This window comes from Narcine bancroftii, chromosome 1 (genome assembly GCF_036971445.1).
Source record: "Narcine bancroftii isolate sNarBan1 chromosome 1, sNarBan1.hap1, whole genome shotgun sequence".
In the NCBI taxonomy this organism is placed as follows: Eukaryota; Metazoa; Chordata; class Chondrichthyes; order Torpediniformes; family Narcinidae; genus Narcine; species Narcine bancroftii.
In genome coordinates, this window is record NC_091469.1 from 284885380 (window position 1) to 284897944 (window position 12565).

General features: G+C 40.3%; 1 protein-coding gene across 1 annotated transcript in view; it reads right to left on the reverse strand.

The window, feature by feature from the left end:
• Positions 1–12108, reverse strand: part of LOC138745293 (golgin subfamily B member 1-like) — a 103455-nt gene extending 91347 nt beyond the window's left edge. The window contains exon 1 of the mRNA XM_069902320.1: positions 11869–12108. The gene's annotated coding sequence lies outside the window, so the exon portion shown is untranslated. The remainder of the gene's footprint in view (positions 1–11868) is intronic.
• Positions 12109–12565: the final 457 nt, after the last annotated feature.

Sequence of the window (12565 nt, forward strand, 5' to 3'; positions counted from 1 at the left end):
ATTGCACTGACTGCTACACTAACCATGTGAAATAGCGTTGCACTGACTGCTACACTAACCATTACACTAACCATGTGAAATAACGTTGCACTGACTCCTACACTAACCATGTGAAATAGCATTGCACTGACTGCTACACTAACCATGTGAAATAGCGTTGCACTGACTGCTACACCAACCATGTGAAATAGCATTGCACTGACTGCTACACTAACCATTACACTAACCATGTGAAATAGCATTGCACTGACTGCTACACTAACCATGTGAAATAGCGTTGCACTGACTGCTACACTAACCATGTGAAATAATGTTGCACTGACTGCTACACTAACCATGTGAAATAGCGTGTGAAATAGGATTGCACTGACTGCTACACTAACCATGTGAAATAACATTACACTAACCATTACACTAACCATGTGAAATAGGATTGCACTGACTGCTACACTAACCATGTGAAATAGGATTGCACTGACTGCAACACCAACCATGTGAAATAGGATTGCACTGACTGCAACACCAACCATGTGAAATAGGATTGCACTGACTGCTACACTAACCATGTGAAATAGGATTGCACTGACTGCAACACCAACCATGTGAAATAGGATTGCACTGACTACAACACCAACCATGTGAAATAGGATTGCACTGACTGCTACACTAACCATGTGAAATAGCATTGCATTGACTGCTACACTAACCATGTGAAATAGGATTGCACTGACTGCAACACCAACCATGTGAAATAGGATTGCACTGACTGCTACACTAACCATGTGAAATAGGATTGCACTGACTGCTACACTAACCATGTGAAATAGGATTGCACTGACTGCAACACCAACCATGTGAAATAGGATTGCACTGACTGCAACACCAACCATGTGAAATAGGATTGCACTGACTGCTACACTAACCATGTGAAATAGCATTGCACTGACTGCTACACTAACCAAGTGAAATAGCGTTGCACTGATTGCTACACTAACCATGTGAAATAGCATTGCACTGACTACTACACTAACCATGTGAAATAGCGTGTGAAATAGGATTGCACTGACTGCTACACTAACCATATGAAATAGCATTGCACTGACTGCAACACCAACCATGTGAAATAGGAGTGCACTGACTGCTACACTAACCATGTGAAATAGCATTGCACTGACTGCTACACTAACCAAGTGAAATAGCGTTGCACTGACTACTACACTAACCATGTGAAATAGCGTGTGAAATAGGATTGCACTGACTGCTACACTAACCATATGAAATAGCATTACACTGACTGCTACACTAACCATGTGAAATAACATTACACTAACCATTACACTAACCATGTGAAATAGTGTTGCACTGACTGCTACACTAACCATGTGAAATAGTGTTGCACTGACTGCTACACTAACCATGTGAAATAACATTACACTAACCATTACACTAACCATGTGAAATAGTGTTGCACTGACTGCTACACTAACCATGTGAAATAGTGTTGCACTGACCATTACACTAACCATGTGAAATAACATTACACTAACCATTACACTAACCATGTGAAATAGTGTTGCACTGACTGCTACACTAACCATGTGAAATAACATTACACTAACCATTACACTAACCATGTGAAATAGTGTTGCACTGACTGCTACACTAACCATGTGAAATAACATTACACTAACCATTACACTAACCATGTGAAATAGTGTTGCACTGACTGCTACACTAACCATGTGAAATAACATTACACTAACCATTACACTAACCATGTGAAATAATGTTGCACTGACCATTACACTAACCATGTGAAATAGTGTTGCACTGACTGCTACACTAACCATGTGAAATAGCGTGTGAAATAGGATTGCACTGACTGCTACACTAACCATGTGAAATAGGATTGCACTGACTGCTACACTAACCATGTGAAATAGCATTGCACTGACTGCTACACTAACCATGTGAAATAACATTACACTAACCATTACACTAACCATGTGAAATAGTGTTGCACTGACTGCTACACGAACCATGTGAAATAGCATTGCACTGACTGCTACACTAACCATGTGAAATAACATTACACTAACCATTACACTAACCATGTGAAATAGTGTTGCACTGACTGCTACACTAACCATGTGAAATAGTGTTGCACTGACTGCTACACTAACCATGTGAAATAACATTACACTAACCATTACACTAACCATGTGAAATAGTGTTGCACTGACTGCTACACTAACCATGTGAAATAACATTACACTAACCATTACACTAACCATGTGAAATAGTGTTGCACTGACTGCTACACTAACCAAGTGAAATAGCGTTGCACTGATTGCTACACTAACCATGTGAAATAGTGTTGCACTGACTGCTACACTAACCATGTGAAATAGCGTGTGAAATAGGAATGCACTGACTGCTACACTAACCATATGAAATAGCATTGCACTGACTGCTACACTAACCATGTGAAATAACATTACACTAACCATTACACTAACCATGTGAAATAGTGTTGCACTGACTGCTACACTAACCATGTGAAATAACATTACACTAACCATTACACTAACCATGTGAAATAGTGTTGCACTGACTGCTACACTAACCATGTGAAATAGTGTTGCACTGACTGCTACACTAACCATGTGAAATTGTGTTGCACTGACTGCTACACTAACCATGTGAAATAGCGCTGCACTGACTGCTACACTAACCATGTGAAATAACGTTGCACTGACTCCTACACTAACCATGTGAAATAGCATTGCACTGACTGCTACACTAACCATTACACTAACCATATGAAATAGCATTGCACTGACTGCAACACCAACCATGTGAAATAGGATTGCACTGACTGCTACACTAACCATGTGAAATAGCATTGCACTGACTGCTACACTAACCAAGTGAAATAGCGTTGCACTGATTGCTACACTAACCATGTGAAATAGCATTGCACTGACTGCTACACTAACCAAGTGAAATAGTGTTGCACTGACTACTACACTAACCATGTGAAATAGCGTGTGAAATAGGATTGCACTGACTGCTACACTAACCATATGAAATAGCATTGCACTGACTGCTACACTAACCATGTGAAATAACATTACACTAACCATTACACTAACCATGTGAAATAGTGTTGCACTGACTGCTACACTAACCATGTGAAATAGTGTTGCACTGACTGCTACACTAACCATGTGAAATAACATTACACTAACCATTACACTAACCATGTGAAATAGTGTTGCACTGACTGCTACACTAACCATGTGAAATAATGTTGCACTGACCATTACACTAACCATGTGAAATAGTGTTGCACTGACTGCTACACTAACCATGTGAAATAGGATTGCACTGACTGCTACACTAACCATGTGAAATAGCATTGCACTGACTGCTACACTAACCAAGTGAAATAGCGTTGCACTGATTGCTACACTAACCATGTGAAATAGCATTGCACTGACTACTACACTAACCATGTGAAATAACATTACACTAACCATTACACTAACCATGTGAAATAGTGTTGCACTGACTGCTACATTAACCATGTGAAATAGCATTGCACTGACTGCTACACTAACCATGTGAAATAACATTACACTAACCATTACACTAACCATGTGAAATAGTGTTGCACTGACTGCTACACTAACCATGTGAAATAACATTACACTAACCATTACACTAACCATGTGAAATAGTGTTGCACTGACTGCTACACTAACCATGTGAAATAGGATTGCACTGACTGCTACACGAACCATGTGAAATAGGATTGCACTGACTGCTACACTAACCAAGTGAAATAGCGTTCCACTGATTGCTACACTAACCATGTGAAATAGTGTTGCACTGACTGCTACACTAACCATGTGAAATAGCGTGTGAAATAGGATTGCACTGACTGCTACACTAACCATATGAAATAGCATTGCACTGACTGCTACACTAACCATGTGAAATAACATTACACTAACCATTACACTAACCATGTGAAATAGTGTTGCACTGACTGCTACACTAACCATGTGAAATAGTGTTGCACTGACTGCTACACTAACCATGTGAAATAACATTACACTAACCATTACACTAACCATGTGAAATAGTGTTGCACTGACTGCTACACTAACCATGTGAAATAGTGTTGCACTGACTGCTACACTAACCATGTGAAATAGTGTTGCACTGACTGCTACACTAACCATGTGAAATAGCGCTGCACTGACTGCTACACTAACCATGTGAAATAACGTTGCACTGACTCCTACACTAACCATGTGAAATAGCATTGCACTGACTGCTACACTAACCATTACACTAACCATGTGAAATAGGATTGCACTGACTGCTACACTAATCATGTGAAATAGCGTTGCACTGACTGCTACACTAACCATGTGAAATAGGATTGCACTGACTGCTACACTAACCATGTGAAATAGTGTTGCACTGACTGCTGCACTAACCATGTGAAATAGCGTGTGAAATAGGATTGCACTGACTGCTACACTAACCATATGAAATAGCATTGCACTGACTGCTACACTAACCATGTGAAATAACATTACACTAACCATTACACTAACCATGTGAAATAGTGTTGCACTGACTGCTACACTAACCATGTGAAATAACATTACACTAACCATTACACTAACCATGTGAAATAGTGTTGCACTGACTGCTACACTAACCATGTGAAATAGTGTTGCACTGACTGCTACACTAACCATGTGAAATAGTGTTGCACTGACTGCTACACTAACCATGTGAAATAACATTACACTAACCATTACACTAACAATGTGAAATAGTGTTGCACTGACTGCTACACTAACCATGTGAAATAGTGTTGCACTGACTGCTACACTAACCATGTGAAATAGTGTTGCACTGACTGCTACACTAACCATGTGAAATAACGTTGCACTGACTCCTACACTAACCATGTGAAATAGCATTGCACTGACTGCTACACTAACCATTACACTAACCATGTGAAATAGGATTGCACTGACTGCTACACTAACCATGTGAAATAGCGTTGCACTGACTGCTACACTAACCATGTGAAATAGCGCTGCACTGACTGCTACACTAACCATGTGAAATAACGTTGCACTGACTCCTACACTAACCATGTGAAATAGCATTGCACTGACTGCTACACTAACCATTACACTAACCATGTGAAATAGGATTGCACTGACTGCTACACTAACCATGTGAAATAGCGTTGCACTGACTGCTACACTAACCATGTGAAATAACGTTGCACTGACTGCTACACTAACCATGTGAAATAACGTTGCACTGACTTCTACACTAACCATGTGAAATAACGTTGCACTGACTGCTACACTAACCATGTGAAATAACGTTGCACTGACTGCTACACTAACCATGTGAAATAACGTTGCACTGACTGCTACACTAACCATGTGAAATAACGTTGCACTGACTGCTACACTAACCATGTGAAATAGCGTTGCACTGACTGCTACACTAACCATGTGAAATAACGTTGCACTGACTGCTACACTAACCATGTGAAATAATGTTGCACTGACTGCTACACTAACCATGTGAAATAGCGTTGCACTGACTGCTACACTAACCATGTGAAATAGCATTGCAATGACTGCTACACTAACCATGTCGACTCTGATTCAAGTGGTTCCAAGGTGCCATGTGATTCCATATCTTTGTTGTCAACAACTGATGAACAGATCAAGATTAAGGGCTCAGAGATACCCCAACAGTAGAAGGTAATTAGAACTTGTAATAATGAAAAAAAAATCATACAACGCGATACCCAAAATATTTCTGCTAAAGTGAATTTGTGGTTAGGAGACCACAAAACAAGTTGGAAGCAGGTTGAAGTGTACAGCTGACTTTAGTCACTGAATATGTAGTGTAATTTCACTATAATGAACCCAGCATTTTAGGAAAATGTCATTTTAACACTCGAGGACAGTACTTCTCCCCTATATTACTCTGAACGTCTCTATCATGGAATACTGGACAGTTGATCATTGCAAAGAGAAGGTAGGTACATTTTTAAAACATCAGGGATAGAGGCCTGTGAAAATATGGCATACAAGTTTAATTGAGGCATGATTAAAAGAAATAGGAGCAGGAGTAGGCCATCCAGCCATTGAGCCTTCTCTGTCATTCAACGAGATCATGGCAGATCTGATAACAGGTAGGTGGAGATGAACCTGCCTTTTCCCCATATCCCTTAATTCCCCTTTTTATAAAAAAAAATCTATCCAACCTTGTCAAATATAGTTACTATATTCGCTTCCACTACTTCAGTGGGCAGAGAATTCCATAGATTCACCACCCTCTGGGAAGAGCAGTTCCTCCCATCACCATCCTCAATTTACTCTGGATCCTGAAGCTAAATCCCCTAGTTCTGGTCACCCTACCAATAGGAACAACTTACCTACGTCTATGTTATCTATGCTTCTCATAATTATTGAATGGCTGGTCAGATCCTACCTCCTTATGTTTATATCATCACAAATGTAGACAAGAACGACATATTCAACTACAGCTCGGCCTTTAATACCATTATTCCATCATTGCTGGTCAAGAAGCTACAAACTCTCGACCTCTGTACCCTACTCTGCAACTGGATCTTGACTTTCTCATGGGAAGATCTCAGTCAGTGTGAATTGGAAACAACATCTCCTCCTCACTGATCATCAACATAGGCGCACCCCAAGGATGAGTGCTTTGCCCACTGCTCTACTCGTTATACATCCATGAATGTGTGGTCAGGCACAATTCCAATGCCATCTACAAGTTTGCCAATGATACCACAGTTGTCAGCAAAATCGGCAATGAGGAAGCGAACAGGAGGGAGATGGATCAGCTCATTGAATGATGTAACAACAACAACCTTGTCCTCAATGTCAGCAAAATCAAGATTATTGTGGACTTCAGGAGAACACGACCCAGTTCTCATCGAGGGCTCAGTGGTGGATAAAGCCAAGAACTTCAAATTCCTGAGCGTCAACATCGCCGAGGATCTGTCCTGGACCCTCTATTTTGGTGTAATCACAAAGGCGGCTCAGCAACAGCTATACTTTGTGAGGTGTCTGAGGAGATTTTGAATGTCACCAAATACTCCTGTAAACTTCTAAAGATGTACCATGGAGAGCATTCTGGCTGACTGCATCACTGTCTGGTATGGAGGTGCCAACTCTCAGGACAAGAATAAACTCCAGAGGGTTGTTAACTCACCTGCAACATCACAGGCACCAGACTTCACTCCATCAAGGACATCTACATGAAACTGTGTCTTATAAAAGCAACATCTCTCTTCAAAGACAACCCAGGCCACACCATCTTCACTCTGGTATCATCAGGAAAAGGGTACAGGACCCTAAAGATGAGCACTCAACAGCACAAGGACAGCTGCTACCCAGCTGCCATCAGATTCTTGAATAATTAATTAACCAAAGGCACTGCTTTACTTTTCAAGCACTATTATTTTTATTTTTTAATCGTAATATCATAAGTTGGTTATAACATGAATGTTTGCACTGTGATGCTGCTACAAAACACCGAATTTCATGATGTGTTCATGACAATAAATTCTGATTCTAAGTACAAGGTACTGCCACACAAAGGCAGTGCAGCTAATAGATATTTGCCCTGTCAGATTTCACAAATTACTAAAATTTTGAGATGGAATAAGAATTCACTCTTACAGAATTCATGTGATTACAAAAAACTAAATAAACAAAATGCAAAAGAAACAAATTTTGTCAGTTTTTGGCAATTATACAAAATCATAATATCAGCATTTTTCTGGGAATGCGACCCTTGCATATCACCTGGGTGTACTGTAGTGCTTGAGAAAGGAAAGAAGGCTCCTGTCAGAACTACATAAAGAGGAGTGTGAGGATGCTACTGTGGAGCAGTAATATCGGCCTGTTTCTGTATCATAAATACTTTCCAATAATGGTTAGAGTTGAGAAAATACCAGATTCATCAGGAGTTCATTAAAATAAACCTGCAAAGTAAAACTGGGTACGTACATACAAAACCTTCATTAAAGGTTCCATTAAACGAACCCTGAAAATTTGAAGAAATTTAGGTCTGCAACTAATATCGTGCACAAGAACCTCAAGTTAGCTGCATTTCAGATTATATCACATTCTACAAGGGAGCACAAGATGTAGATTGAAAGTCAAGGCTTAGATTAAAGTAGCATCTCAACATTGTCAGTTAATCATATCCCATTACTCTGTTGCCCAGTCAGAAAATGCAACAGCTGAACATCTTATCTAAAATAACTGCTGCTAAAACTGGCTGCAATGGCATGAATAAAGTCCACTGTCCTGCAGTATGCATATTGAAATATCAAACTACAACTTGAGCCTTACAGCACCTACTATCAGCTGTTGTTTAATCAAATAGTTAATGTACAGTTTATAGATTTTCTCTGCTTATATAGGTCATTTATACTTCCTTCCATTTTAATTTCCAGATCCAAGTACAACTTGTTTTTTTTTTAAATGAGTACTTTCCATGTTCTGCATATATTCCAAACATTTCAATAATTTGGTGCAAGATAGAATTTATACACACGAGAAGAAAATTCACTGAATTATAGAAGAATCCCGAGGGGTCTTGAAAATGATGATTTTTTTTCTTTTGAAAGAATCTACAATTAGAGGTCGCAGTTTCAAAATAATTGATTTCCCATTTCAGAGAGAGAAACTATTTCAGAATGCCATAAGAATTTGGAACACTTTCTCAAAGAGCAGTGGACATGGTCTTTCAGTATTTTTCAGACAGAGGTAGATATGAAAAGTGTTGAAAGGTTACTGAATTTAGGTGGGAAAATGGAATTGCAGTTACAGCAAAGTAGGTTTGATCTTATTAAATAGTGAAGCAGGCTCAAGGATGCAAGTGGCCGACTCCTGTTCCTAATTCATGTATTTGTACATTCAAAGTAAAACTGAAAGAAATCTTTCACATTGGAACACATAGGTTTTAAAAAACAATTTAACCCCACACAGTTAAACAGAGTCTAATTTTTTTCCATCATTTATCCAACAATGAGCCCAAAAATCACACAAAGTCAGCCTGTTCTGCTTGTTTATTAAATGGGTGGCATACTGCCAGAGGGAACTGCTGTGCAGGAATCCAGACTTGCTCGCAATCATTTAGATGATGAGATAAATGTCTACATAAAATAGATACATCGCTGGGGATATCAGGAAATAGGAACAGGAGTAGGCTATTCAGACTTTTATCCATTCAACAAGATCCTGGTTGATCATTCACTATACGACCCTCTTCTAGCCTTCTCATAACCACGGGGCCTGTGGGATTAAAAATGTATCCAACTCCTTCTTGAATATATTTAATGACTTGAGCTTCATTGGCATCTGTGGTAGAGAAACCAGAATCTGCCATGAACATGTCATGAACTCTGTTGTTTGGCTGCAGCATCACACAATGCTATAAAATTACATTTAAAACTCAATAAATTAAAATATTTTTTTAAATAATAAAATATCAATACAATCTGTTCGATTAAAATGTGGAGTACCTTGGTTGAACTGATAGGATTTAATTGTAATGTTCCTTTTTGAATTTTAACATATATCCATTGGTTCTCTGTATTTTTGGATGTGAAATTTGAATGTTAATAAAAATATTAAAAAAGAAAGAAAACTAATTAACTTAGTGCAAAAATAAGAGACAGAAATATAATGTCTGCAGTTCATTGACTGTTCAGAAATTTGATGGTAGAGGGGGAAGAAGCTGTCTGTCCTTGAGTCACTGGTGGTTCATCCTCAGGCTCCTGCACCTCCTTCCTGAAGTTAGCAGAGTGAAGAAGGCATGGCCTGGGTGGTTGGGGGTCCTTGAGGATAGAGTCTGCTTTAAACACAGCCGCTTGTAGATGTCCTTGATGGAGTGTACACTGATGCCTGTGAAGGTGCTGGCCAAGTTCACAACTATCTAGATTTTTCTTGTCCTATTCATTGGCAGTGACAAGACAGTGATGCAACCAGCCAGAATCCTCTCCATGGTACACCTGTAGAAATCTTTCAAGTCTTTGGTGTGTTACGAGCCCAGAGGACCCCAAAACCCAGCAGCAATAGAAATTCACCAAGACAAATTGTTACTTAAGCAAAAGTTGCTTTTAATTATTTTTAAGCATGAAAATAGAATCAAACTTTAACTTATCACTTTTAACCTAACTTAACCCCCTTCAAATTCTAAGCACACGTGTATGTGATGTGTGTGTAAGTTCAGAAAGGTTCTATGGTTCACAGTCCAATCCTACCTCACTCCTCCAAGTTAACTGGTTGCAGGCCATTCTTATACTGTGCACAGAATTTAACATTTATAAAGTTCACCAGGCTTGAAAGGTAAATGGTTACTGCTCAGTAAGGTTCTTGTCAGTTTTCAGAGAGATTTGTTGTACGATGACATCCATAACTGATTCCTTTATAATCAGCCACTCCAGTGTCTTGCTGACAAAACTTGCCCCTTCAGGGTTCTCCAGATGATAACCTCTTTCTTTCAGGTCACCACCAAGTGCCTTTTTGTTTCTCTTATACCCTAAACTGGGCATAGGCTCACTGTCCAATATCATTAGATTGTGACTCCAGTTCTGGAATGACCAGATATTAGGAGCATCACTTCTGTGACAGTGAGGTGTTTGAGGAGATTTGTTAAGTTACCAAAGACTCTTGCAAATTTCTCCAGGAGTACTGTGGTGAGCATTCTGACTGGTTGCACCATAGTCTGGAATGGAGTGCCAATGCACAGGACATGAAAAGACTACAGAGAGTTATGAACTTGGCCTGCATCACCATGGACATCTACAAGAGGCAGTGTCTCAAGAAAGCAGTTTCTATCCTCAAGGACCCTCACCACACAGGCCATGCCCTCTTCACACTGCTAACATCAGGAAGGAAATACAGGAGCCTAAAGATGAACACTCAATGGTACAATAATGGCTTCTTCCCCTCTGCAATTAGAGTTCTGAATGAACAGTGAACCAAAGACACTACTTCACATTTCCCTACTTTTGCACTAATTTTTTTTAAAGAAATGCAATTTATAGCAACTTTGCATCTGCAATTCAACGGCAAAACAACAAATTCCTTGATACATGTTCATGACCATAAATTATGATTCAAGTCTGTCTTACCGCGAAAGGTTTTTAAAAAATTTCTATAAGCTCCCCTTTCAGTCTTCATTACTCTGCTGAATATGGATCTAATCAACCCAATGTCTCCTCATACACAAGTCCTGTCATCCCAGGAAGCAAATCAGTAAATCTGTTCTGCATTGCTTTACACCAGAAACATCTTTTCTCAGAGACCAAAACTGCACATAAAACACCCGATGGGATCTCACTGAGGCCAGGTACATTGCAGTAAAATTCACTTGTTTCTGTATTCAGATATTCATACCATTTGCCTTCCTATTGCTGTTGTGCCCATAGAACAATACAGCACAAACAGGCCCCTTCAGCCCTTGTAATCCGTTCCGAACCATTTTTTTTGCCACGTCCCACTAGCCTGCACCCAGTCCACCCTTCAGCAATCTGTATAAAAGATCTCACTCCACCTTCCCTTTCTGAAACTATCCCCATTCAGAGAACAATTTAAATTTGTTTCCAGAACCAGAATTGATAATTTCCATTTTAGTTGCTTTTATCCCCTAATAGGGATAATGACACATTAATTAAAGCAATAATTTGCACGACATCGTGTTGGAATAAACGAAGCAAATGCAGTGATCCACAGGTGTTCGCTGTGCGCGTGCGCAGATGGCCCTTACCTGCAGGCGGCCGTCCTGCGCCTGCGCTGCCTCACAAGGCCGCGCAGCCCTTCGCAGCTTCACTGCCTGTGCTCTACCCGACGGCTGCCAACAGTGCCGAACTGATCTGACTGAGGCTGTGAGGACGGCTCAGAGAACGTTGAGACTTAAGGCGTCATGATTGCTTACGCAGATCCTATCGTATTGTTCAGGAGGGGAAGCTGCAGGCGGACTGCCCACTCCGACCTAGCAGCCGCCGAGTTGCAGTGCACTGGCATCACGTGACATAGCACGCTCTGCGCGCCCACGCACGGTGACGGATTGAACGCCAAGTGTAACGTGGGCAATGAACACATGGGGGAGCTGCAGCTGCATCCCGATCTAGAGCAAAATAATTGCATTGTTGAGACCTTACATTTAACTTGCGCTTCTAAAGCGCCTTGTTATTCATGAAGGTATTCCTGAAAATAGTGTAAGATGCTATATAAATGAAAATATTCTGTCACTGGCACTTTATCCCAGTAATTAACAGGCAATCTACCAGTTAATGTGCCAGTGGGAACGCTGGCGAACCGGCACGCAGGCATCAGATCGCCTTGGAGATAGACTGCCCAGCAAGCATGTTTCATTGCCAGGGCGATCTGACGCCTGTGTGCCGGTTAGCCCAGTGTGAAAGGAACATGAACTATCCTGAGACAAATTAGCGGCTCGTTGATGA